The 11,014-nt window shown below is 35.0% G+C and overlaps 1 pseudogene across 1 annotated transcript; it reads left to right on the forward strand.

Annotated features, from left to right (window-relative positions):
• Positions 1-5,379: 5,379 nt before the first annotated feature.
• LOC143613765 (ABC transporter G family member 11-like) lies at positions 5,380-10,218 on the forward strand (annotated as a pseudogene). Its single transcript, XR_013150176.1, has 9 exons — positions 5,380-6,163; positions 7,078-7,367; positions 7,460-7,631; positions 7,874-7,996; positions 8,077-8,205; positions 8,287-8,565; positions 9,051-9,323; positions 9,455-9,561; positions 9,672-10,218. The product of XR_013150176.1 is annotated as an ABC transporter G family member 11-like (transcript).
• The last annotated feature ends 796 nt before the right edge of the window (positions 10,219-11,014 follow it).

An 11,014-nucleotide genomic window follows, 5' to 3' on the forward strand; every position in this document is an offset into this window, starting at 1 on the left:
TGTTGATGATAAAGTTGTAGGATGTGAGTCGAATTGGGTAGGGATATTATTTTGAATTAAATGCAAGCCACCAACATCTAACGGCACCTCATAAATGCCCATACCCAGAAACCAAGCAACAATTCAAGATGTTGACGGTGGTGGTGAGTATTAACTTCGTCAATTAAAACTAGTTCAATTTATGGACACCTTTTAAACAAAATTGTTTTATGACATTTTAGTTGGTATACTTAGCATTAAATTTTTTTAACAACTAACAAACCAATTTATTAATCACAACCAATGAGGACTAGCAAGATGCTAGCCCCGAAAGATAACCACCAATACGAAACATATAATTGAACTTAACACTCCCATATTATTATTCACTAAGCATGTTGTTAACGAAACATTTAATTAAACTTTGGGTCAATTATCCGTTTTTTTATTAAATCTAAAGTTTTACATGTTTCATAGTAACAGTAATAATATTAATACTTACTGTTATTACTAACTAATGAAGTTTAGCAAAACATCAAATACATTTAATTTGCATATTGGACAACGTAGGTATATTTGTCTATGATATTCTCAAAAAATTATTGTACTTATTAACGAGTATAGTGATGAATCATGATGTGATTCTTGTTTCGTATATTCAACAGTGAGTACACTACATAGACTGTGAAACAAAATTTGTTGTATTTACCGGTCAATCTATGTTGATACGATCTAATGCATGAATTGTGCAATTACAATGGTGCATCCAACCTATTAGAAGAGTGCATCTAAAACCAATTATACTTTAATAGACATATATAGTGTAGTAATTAACACAAGAAGAGATAGATTGGACTGAAAGACAAAATGAGGGAAATATGCATCGGCTTTCCATTTGGTCTATGCAAAGGTTAGGGCGACTAATTAACACTTTCACAAATGTTGTTGTGCTATATCATAAGGTTAGTAAGTTATTTTATACTTATAGTGTAACATCCAACTTAATTCTTGTAGTATCAACATTATATGGTTTGCCACAATAGCGGAGCTCAAGGATTTGTTTTTAGTTTCGATGAAGACTTTCAGAAGGTTACTCATCTTGGTACTACGCCCATATAAACACGCTTAACTAGTGGAGTTCTCTTCGCATCCACTACCATTAAGTCCAAAACGATTGGTGATATAAGATGTGTGGATTTCTTGTTAAATTACAAGAATCTCTAATGTCCACGACTAATGTGATTCTTCCCATGATGTTTCAATCACCCCTTTATGAACTCTTGTCATCGATGAGGTATTCCCCACCATCACATTCATAATGTGAGATTTGCCTAAGGTGTCATCCTAAACATCCTCGGGGACTTACAATTGAGGTTTGCCCTAACATCGTGAGTGAAACATAAGCGACTCTAATACAATTTGTAACATCTAGCTACCCGCGCCATCAATATATTTCACTTTGCCTACAACGAGCTCGATCGCGAAATTCTTTTTAATTTTCCTTGGTGAGACTTCCAAGGAGATTATCTATCCTAGTATTATTACACCCACATAAGTTCACTTAGGCTATGTGTAGTGGAGGGGCTACAAAATGGGGCGGTTTACGCCATGTGGCGCCCAGTAAGCAAATGATAGATTTTTGTTTTTGAGGTGTAATAGTTTTGTAGCCTAATATATATGTGTATGTGTATATATATATATATAATCACACACTCATAATAATATAATAATAATATGTACACACACAACTCCCGGTGACAAATTCCTTGCTCCCCCTATCGCCCCTAAAATCGTCCGGGAGGGGGGAGGCGTTCTCGCCCACCATCACCCAAAGATTGCGCCCACTACAGGTGGCCTTAGGGGGTGTTTGGGATTACTAGTTTTTATGCACCTTATGACTTTTTAACTTTTGAAAAAGTTGTATGTGTTATTGTGAGGGGATAAGTTTATAAGTTATAATATTGTAACTTATTAACTTATTCAAAAGTTATAAGGAGGTAAAATAAGGAATCTCAAACACCCACTTAGTTGCGACATTCCCCTCTCATCCAGTATATTAAGTCTAAAATGCGTTGACGGTATTTAAGACGAGACATTTCTTTTGTACATATCATGTCTAAGGGTGATATGAGTTTTGCCTAGGTGTTACATTAGTACTTAGAAATAATCCATTAAGCTTGTGGTCTGTGTGAATGAGCCCAATCTATACTAGTGAAAAATCTATAGGTTGAGCAACATTGAATCACCTTTTGCATACTCACACAGTCACGTACAATTTTCTAGTTTATACACTTACCAACATACGACTATGGTATATATACAAATCTGCTTGGTGTAATGGTTTAGTCGGTAACCTTAAAACGGTTAACCAATTATCAATATTTTCGGTTAAGATTTAGGTTAATCATCAACTACCGATTAACCATTCGTGAATAGTCCTAGGTTACCAAAGTTTCCAAGTTGGGACATAGATACTAAATCAAACAATGAATAAAAAGTAGGTTATTATTGAGTGAATTTTACCCATCAATGGCTATCAAAAATAGTTTCATTTAAGTTTCCTCTTTATAAGAAGTTAACCAACTAGCTCTCTCGATTCTTGACACAATATGTAACATCCTGAATATTATAATGATAAATAAAGAAAGTTACGTTTAGTGATTTCGCATTATTAAGTAAGTAATACCGAGTAAAGAACGGATCATGGACTTAGATTAATTAAGATGGATTAAGGGTAATGGGCCTTAGGTCCATGGGTTTTAAGGGATATAAATATCCTTTTAAACCATCCTAAAACCCTAACTATCATTTCCATCTTTCATAAATCTCTACACACTCAAAAACACACACATACACTACACATCACACGGCCGTGAGAGAAAGCGGGATCCGAGACCAAAATCGAGCCAACCATTATTAGATCTTCGATATACGAGCTAGATACGAGATAACCACGCAAACCGGACACATAAAGGTAAGATTTCGATCTTAAAGTTCATGTTTTTATAGACGATTTGCCATGAAACTTGAAACGATAATAGATCGGATCTAAACGAAGCGTAAAGTAGCGAACTTGATGCTAGGACGAACCTAATAAACCCTTAAACATGTACGGTTCGTTTAAGATAAACCGTAGATCTTGTATTGAACGTCCTTAAGCTTAAAGGTCCAAGCTTTATAGTACATACGGGATATATATACGAACGAAAACGGTTAGGGAACGTTAGTGGGTGATGTCGAACCATAACAAGTGTATTAAAATCGCCAAAATGCTTGATAAAAACCAAACCCGTAGCTGAACTGAATAACTTCGCCTGCAAAGCTTAACTTCGCCTGCAAAGCTTAACTTTGCCTGCAAACTTAACTTCGCTTGCAAGCAAGTTCGCCTAAAGCCAAGTTCGCCTAACTGTATCTTCGCCTGGTGATAAGTTCGCTCAATGCTTAACTTCGCTTAATGTTAAGTTCGCTTAACACTAAGTTCGCTTAATGTTAAGTTCGCTTAACACTAAGTTCGCCTACAGTAAGTTCGCTTAATGTTAAGTTCGTTATTGTTAAGTTCGCTTAATGATAAGTTCGCTGGAGTTAGCAAATTAGAAAATAAATTAAAAACCTAATGAAAAATGTGTTAAGACATTTAATGGAAATAAAATTTTCCAAGCTGACCTGGCAGCTCGACCCCAGCCAGGGGCTCTGCCCCTTGGACCCTGCTAGGGGCTGCCGCCCCTAGACCCCGCTGCCAGGGGCGCTGCCCCCGGACCCCCGTTCGTTGTGGGTTATATAAAGATAGAAATACTACATGAGTAGTAGTAGTTAATTGATACGTGTAAATATTATACAGTTAGCCGTGCACAACTCAAGAAGGGAATAACGATTAACGGAGAGCGTAACAGGATTCAGGTGAGTTTCTAGCCCCACTTCCTTGTTATGTTTTCGGGGCTGTGTGTATACTCGATGTGATAGTTAATACACTTATCTTAAGTGATAAGTGTATGCCTTGTATGATGATTGCTTGACGGTGCGTGAAGGATCTTCGGATATTGCATGAACCGTCAGGTGGTAGTTAAGATATGATTGATAAGTATGATGAGAGATATGATGTATGTATGAATATATGATGTATGCATAATGTATGTATGTTATGATGATGGTACGTGAACGCTCTTCGGAGATTGCATGTATTGTCAAGGAAGGTATGCATGAACATGTATGGTACAGTTACACGAAACAAAGGGACCAGACCCTAATAATATCTGTGATGTTAGGGACCAGACCCTTATAATATCTGTGATGTTAGGGACCAGACCCTTATAATATCTGTGATGTTAGGGACCAGACCCTTATAATATCTGTGAGGTTATAGGGCGAAAGGCTCTTTAAAACGTATGATTATGTATGTAAAGAAAGTATGAAGGTAAGAATGAAAGTATATGCACTTATGTGTGTATGAAAAAAAGTTAAGAGGTTAAGTATGAAATGTAAGAAGGTATTGTATGATTATGTGATTAACTAGAACTCACTCAGCGTAGCTGACTTTTAGTATGCACGCAGGTGAGTAGAATGAGGCAGGTAGCTTGAGGACACATGGCAGAGTTGGACGAAACTGACATCTGAAGATTTTGCTATGATGTTTTATTTTAAAAGACTATGTTTTGTTTTTAAATGACTATGAATGCCCGATAAGACAAGAATTCTGGTTATGGAATGTAATGGTTTGGATGTTTTTAATGTTCCGCGAATGTTTTAATTAACTCTGATATTTAGAATTGCGTTTATGAGTAAATCCAACACGAAAGTAGGGCTACCGGTAACGGGGCCTTACACAATACTCCTCCCCCCAAGGGCCGAAAAGGTTGAAGATCATCAAAGTCGACATTTTTGAAACCGAAATACGACTACAACTTGATCCAAGGATATACAAACCATGGTTGTAAAAGGTGAAAGTGATGAATCAACAACATGCCTAATTAACTAATAGACATTTGAATCCATAGATCAACATTGTGGCGGCAAGCCACATAGAAAAGACATACAAAAAATGCAAGTAAATAATATGATGTCCAAAATTGAACAAACCAAGTTGTGATACTTCCATATACCAAGTTGCTTTGCGAATAAAACAAAATTGAATAGGGATAACTATATATTAGCATTATAGTAAGCTATTTATAGCAATAAGGATACATAAGAAACCTAAATAGTCAATCTTCGTCTATACCACTACAACAACCAAATATCCTATTACGTAACATAACTGTATACAAACCTATACATTTTCTGTTTGAAATAATATAAGCTAGATTGATCAAATCAAAACAAAGCAAGTATGCATACATAATACAAGGGTTTCATTATAAGGATATGTGTTTTAGAGAAACATTTATAGCTACAACTACATTTTTTCCATCAATCCCCACTTGAAATATATTGAAAAAACATATAAAAATAAAACCCACCCACCCAAAGTTTATTTTTTATTATTATGTTTAGGAAATTTGCAATTACTAGCTAGTGATAAGGATAATAAATATGCCCCTATGTTCTTGCAAACATGCTTTTACTCAACCAGTCAAACAAAACCGTATTGATCACACCATTTCTTCCTCACCTTATCACCTCTCTCATCCTCACACACAACACATTTCTTCACACCTTTCACTTCTTCCTTGTTTTTATATAACTTCAAACCAAAATGAATGCCTAAGCCATATATATTAACCTAGCTATATTGTCACAAACACCATATATATATAACACATCCTTTTGTTTATTATAAACAAAATATAACATGATGAGTACAAACAACAAAGATTCATCATCAACTAGTGAAGTAGTGATGATGGAGATAGAGGAGACCAAGCCGCCGACAAGGATCGGCTTGAGTCCTCTAAGCGAAACCATTTGGAAAGAGAAAACAAACACTGACATGGTTGGAGATGTGTCAGCTAGGCTGGCTTGGAAGGATCTAACGGTCATGGTCACACTAAGTAACGGTGAGACTCAGAACGTGTTAGAAGGGTTAACTGGCTACGCCGAGCTGGGTACGTTTACCGCGCTTATGGGTCCGTCCGGCTCGGGTAAGTCGACTTTGCTTGATGCTTTATCGAGCCGGCTTGCAACTAATGCTTTTCTTTCTGGGAACGTGCATGTTAATGGCCGGAAAACCAAGCTTTCTTTTGGAACTGCTGTAAGTTGTTACTTTTTTTAATATTTATTTAAGAGTTAGTTAGGTTAATAACTTAATATCATAAAAAATTAATTTATACCTAGGAGTTTTGATTTTTTAAAGGATATTGTTATTTTTTTTATTATTAGTTTTTTTATTTAAATGTCAATCTAAGGTGCTTAAATATATTGATAGATATAATCTAATAAAAGAAATAATAAATGGCATTGAAACGACTTAATAACAATATGGTCCGGCACACATGGTGTGCCCGCAATTTATTAATGTAGTTATGTGTTACTATTATACAATTTTTCTTTTTTTCTTTTTTAGTACATCCTTTTTAATGTTTTTAGGTCTGAAAATCAAGGAAAAAAAAATTTAACGGGTAGATATTGTTCCATCTGTTTAGATGTCGATCGATTATCGATTTATTTCTATATACCCTACAAAGTTAAAAAGTTCCGTATATACAATGAAAACTAAAATATCATATATACCGAACTTTAATAAAATTTTACTTAATTATCATTCTATCCTTGTTGGTTACATTCATTTAAACCCTATCTTAATTTGTATGGATTTTGATCAACATCAACTTTAAGCAAGATGGCCATATATGAAATTTAAACTCATTAGAGAAAAATGAAAAAAATATAAATCTAAAAATAGGTAAATAAAAAAAGTCTTAGAAAAATACGAGTAAAATGGTTATTTATATATCCAACTGTTTTTAATGAATTTGGTATATTTATTCTTTAACTATTTTGTAAGGCCGTACGTCCGTATATGATATTTTTAGTTTTGTATATAAAATTTAAGAAGTGTACAAGGATATATCAAAATTACCAGATTATCATATGATATTTTAAAATTTTTAATTTAATAATATATAAATGTGGAGTTAAATGAATAAATGACAAGTTGATATGCAGGCTTATGTAACTCAAGATGATAACTTAATCGGTACACTTACGGTTCGTGAAACCATATCATACTCTGCTAGACTACGACTACCGGATAAAATGGCGTGGTCGGACAAGCGTGCATTGGTGGAAAGCACAATAATAGAAATGGGTCTCCAAGATTGTGCCGATACAGTCATTGGAAACTGGCACTTGCGAGGTATCAGTGGTGGCGAAAAACGTCGTGTTAGTATTGCCTTAGAAATCTTGATGAGACCAAGACTGCTGTTTCTGGATGAACCCACTAGTGGCTTAGATAGGTAAACCATTGTATGATAATTAATGGTTTAATATTTGTATAAACCAATTTAATATTTATGTAATGAAGTAAGTTGTTTGTTTTTTTGGGCAGTGCTTCAGCTTTCTTTGTTACTCAAACATTAAGAGGTTTGTCTAGAGATGGAAGAACGGTGATCGCTTCGATTCATCAACCGAGTAGTGAAGTTTTTGAGTTGTTTGATCGTTTGTACTTGTTGTCTGGAGGGCAAACCGTTTACTTCGGTCTTGCTTCAGAAGCATACGAGGTAACAAATCTTTAGTAGCTATTTATAATTACGAGCATCAAAACTAAATATAGTAACATGTTGTATAATCTCAAGAAATATATAATATATTATAAGCTTGAAATTATTGAGATCATAGATACTAATGTAGTTGAGAATTTGATATAACTATATTTCAAGTAGGTTTTAAGGTAAGTTTAAGATCGAATTTTAGTTATCATAACGGGTAATTTTTAACAAATAATAACTGAGTTATTTTGCAGTTCTTTGCACAAGTTGGTTTTCCTTGCCCGGTTCTTAGAAACCCGTCGGATCATTTTCTTCGTTGCATCAATTCTGATTTCGACAAAGTGAAAGCCACCTTGAAAGGATCCATGAAACTACGGGTATGATATGTATATATGGTTTAATTGTAAAACACTCTTTGTTTAGCTGTATTCTACTTAATTCTGTTTGCATTAATTAGTTTGAAGCAAGTGATGATCCATTGGAGAAAGTCACAACCGCTGAAGCTATCCGAGCGCTTACTGATTATTATCGTACCTCTCAGTACTGTTATGTTGCCAATGAGAAAGTTGAGGAGATGTCGAAAGTTGTAAGTAGTTTGAAATGTACAATTACCTATTTAATTTATTGTTTAGGTTTCGTTTTGATGAAGCGTTTATGTTGAATGCAGAAAGGAACGGTGTTGGATTCGGGTGGCAGTCAGGCTAGTTTCTTTATGCAAACGTTTATGTTGACCAAGCGTTCTTTTGTTAATATGTCGAGGGACTTCGGTTATTACTGGTTGAGGCTCGTCATCTATGTTTTGGTCACTGTGTGCATTGGAACCATTTATTTGAATGTTGGGACGGGCTATAATTCCATTCTGGCAAGAGGAGCATGTGCCTCTTTCGTCTTTGGATTCGTCACGTTTATGTCAATCGGGGGTTTTCCTTCCTTTGTGGAAGATATGGTCACTTTCATCATCTTATTTAGCCATGTTTATGTTACATTATGTTTTTGGGTCAGTTTAGTTGTGGGTGAAAACTGAAAATAGGTTTAGTTAGGCAAATTTATCAACATTTGTGTCCATCTTTTAACTTTGCAAATAGTTAATATATTTATTATTGTTACAAAAACTATCTTCATTAAAACATTAACCAGATCTCTTTATAAAGAGACATTACAATAAAAAGGGTAATGATCAAACCAACTAATGACTATGATAAAATATCAATAAATATATTAATATTTAAACTAAAGGTAAAATACTGATAAACAAAGTTAAAGATAAATGATAATTAAAGTAGTAATAACTATAGTTGCAGTAAACTTATCTAATATTAATAATCCTTATGTTTAAGTAAACCAATTGGGAAGGTTGAAATTATGTTTGATTGATCTGTTATAATATCATGCAACCCATTTTTTATACTGAAGGGTTATAATTATGTGCAGGTGTTTCAAAGAGAACGATTGAATGGCCACTATGGTGTGACCGCTTTTGTGATCAGCAACACGATCTCAGCAATGCCATTTCTGATAATAATCACATTCATCTCTGGAACAATTTGCTATTTCATGGTCCGCCTTCACCCGGGGTTCATGCACTATCTCTTCTTTGTATTGTGCCTCTATGCGAGTGTGACGGTTGTTGAAAGCCTTATGATGGCCATAGCTAGCGTCGTCCCCAATTTCCTTATGGGCATCATCATTGGCGCTGGGATTCAGGTCCGTGTATATAATATGCTGACTTCTAATGGGTCGGATGAAACTTGCCATTTCTTATTATTGTTTTATACATGTCTTGTCATGTTTTTTGTCCATTTTTAGCTAATGACATAAAAACTTGTGTAATGCAGGGCATATTCATGTTGGTATCGGGTTACTTCCGACTCCCTAATGACATCCCGAACCAGTGTGGCGTTACCCTATGTCATACATTAGTTTCCATTTCTGGGCTCTTCAGGTATAGTTTTTCTATATGTATTAAAGCATGTTATAAAGTTGTAAGACACCTTATACCAAATATATATAGATAAGTCTTATATATGGTTGTTTATTTAAATGCTTGTATAGGGGCAATACCAAAATGATTTAAGGGGGCTGATGTTCGACAACCAATCACCGGACCTACCCAAGATCCCTGGGGAGTATGTTTTGGAATACGTTTTCCAAATCACGGTGACAAGATCAAAATGGATCAACCTGAGCGTTATTTTTAGCATGATTGTGATCTACCGTATCATATTCTTCTTCATGATCAAGATCAACGAGGATTTGACACCTTGGGTTCGAGGGTACTTGGCTAGGAAGCGGATGAAGCAAAAGAATGGTGGTCAGAATACAACTGTGGCTCCATACGGTCTCACTCAATCGCCTTCTTTAAGGGGTTATGTTGCTGATAACAGGAAGAGGTAGACTCTAGCCTTCTTCACTTGCAACACCAACAAACAGACAAACTGGTTATACTTTTGTAGAGGAATTCAAGCATTTGTTACTTGTGCTACGTTATGTTTGCGCTTGAGATGTCTTGGTACCGACTTTCGAATTTTATTTTCTAAATCGAACAATAATTTATTTATTAAATCAAATACATCCTGCACCACTGTTTATATATATGGTAAATCTTCTAGACTAGTTTTAAATTTGACCCTTAAATTTCCATTATAGTTTAGGGTTATTAAGGTAGTTTATGACCCGAAGCTCGTCTGGAAATAGGTCATTAGAAACCAGCTGGTGTAACATTAGAGTTAAGCTGAGCTTACTGGTTTAAATCTCCAACCGAGCTTGGGCTAAGGTGAGGTTGCTCATTGACTCGTGCGAATAGTGTAATTTTAATTTGTTTACTTTTAGCCTTTCGGGCCCGATACCTAAATCACACTTCTTCTTGATCCCCGCCGACAATAACCCACCAGGCCACCATCACATGTAATGTAATATACGACACGATCAATCCTTAGATGAGAAATGCTTGGTTGCTGGCCACGATCTAACTATTACAAGAAAGACAGCCAAATACAAATAAGTGTTACTGCATGTAAATAGAATTTTTGTCTTTTAAACTAAAACTAGTAGTTTTGATTTCATTATCATTGATCTTCAAAGACATCTAAAGTCGCTTGTTAAGTGATTTGTTAAGCTCATTTGTGTGTGCACATGAGCTAAATGTTCTACACTTAAGTACTTGACCCAATAGACAAATAATAGCCATTTAACCTTGAGTCTTTGAGACGTGTATTCATTAGCATTGGCTAAACGGAATTTATGTTATTTGTATGCTCATTTTAAAAGTTATTTTTGCAAGAAAAGTGAAAAGTCATGCAACAATTATCATGGCCGTTTTCAAGAATTTAAATACCTTGGTTGAGTCAAAATAAAAGGCCCGTAAGCCTTAATTAACGAAAATTTTTTATTCGCTA

The sequence above is a fragment of the Bidens hawaiensis genome, unplaced genomic scaffold, assembly GCF_021521415.1.
Source record: "Bidens hawaiensis isolate Kalapana, Puna unplaced genomic scaffold, B.hawaiensis_p1.1 tig00038131_1, whole genome shotgun sequence".
Lineage (NCBI taxonomy): Eukaryota > Viridiplantae > Streptophyta > Magnoliopsida > Asterales > Asteraceae > Bidens > Bidens hawaiensis.